This window comes from Octopus bimaculoides, chromosome 9 (genome assembly GCF_001194135.2).
Source record: "Octopus bimaculoides isolate UCB-OBI-ISO-001 chromosome 9, ASM119413v2, whole genome shotgun sequence".
Classification (NCBI taxonomy): Eukaryota; Metazoa; Mollusca; class Cephalopoda; order Octopoda; family Octopodidae; genus Octopus; species Octopus bimaculoides.
This window is the reverse complement of record NC_068989.1, coordinates 5,361,886-5,363,098: the sequence shown is the minus strand read 5'-3', so window position 1 is coordinate 5,363,098 and position 1,213 is coordinate 5,361,886.

Sequence of the window (1,213 nt, the reverse complement as noted above, 5' to 3'; positions counted from 1 at the left end):
TATAAGGGTGTCACTTTTCAGTCCGCTGTATTACCCTATATGCGCAGTATTGGTCAGGTGTGGATGATATTATCGGCAGAAAACTCAAAGGCTGACCCGGGTGACACACACTGGAAGGAGAAAGTTATAGTTATATCCTCAGAGTAAGGACCCGAGAATATAACTTGCAACAGAATGGATTCCGCAAAAGATATTCAGAAACAACTTAGTGTTAGTTAATCGGAGGACCAATTACATGTACCATTCCTAAGACAAGAGCAGTGCCATCGACTAGTTTTCATATACCGTTTTTTTATGGTATATAAGACACACTTATTAGAGGCTCGACAAAACAGACCAATAGAATAAGTACTAGGCTTACAAAGAATAAGTCATGGTGTCAGTTTGTTGGACTAAAGGCGGTGCTCCAGCATGGCCGCAGTCAAATGACTGAAACAAGTAAATGAATAAAAGAACACATACACACGTAAATGTGTATATATATATATATGTATGTATATGCGTGCGTTTGTATGTATGTATGCATCTATGTATGTAGGTATGTATGTACGTACGTATGTATATACGTACGCATATACATGCATTTCAGAAATATATATATATTAAACGTAGCATAGAAATAATGGTTGATTCTGTTATACAAAAGTCCTTCCCATTGTTAACTTTACCTACAATCTCTTGTGACTTAAACTTAGAATGTCTAATTTTCTCATCTCTATAAATCTGATTTCTTCTTCCTACTTTAGATATCAATACTGTTTGTGTTATTCATATTGACAAAAATATCTGCAGTCGATGAAATAACTTTAAGAAAAGCCAGAATGGAAGTATAGTATTTTATCGTCTGCTTTTTAATGGCGTCGCATAACTTCCGATGATAAAACTTCGACTTCGCTTTTGGCTTTCGCTAAGATTTTGTGCCTTGCTGGCTACTGATTGTTCTTTAATCTGATCGTCTGAAATCAATTCCTTTTTGTTAGCTCTTACCGAATGACCAGAAGTGTTTCAAGCTATTATTTTATTCTTCATTTTTTCCCCTCTACAGCAAATCAAATAAAGATTGAAGTGAACAAATGGGGGGGGGATGTTACATATTTATGTACGTACAAATCCATACAAATTTGTGTGTGTATGTATGTGTGTGTGAGAGAGAGAGAGTGAGAGAGAGTGAGTGAAAGAGAGAAAGAAAGAGAGATTGAATGTGCATGCGTGC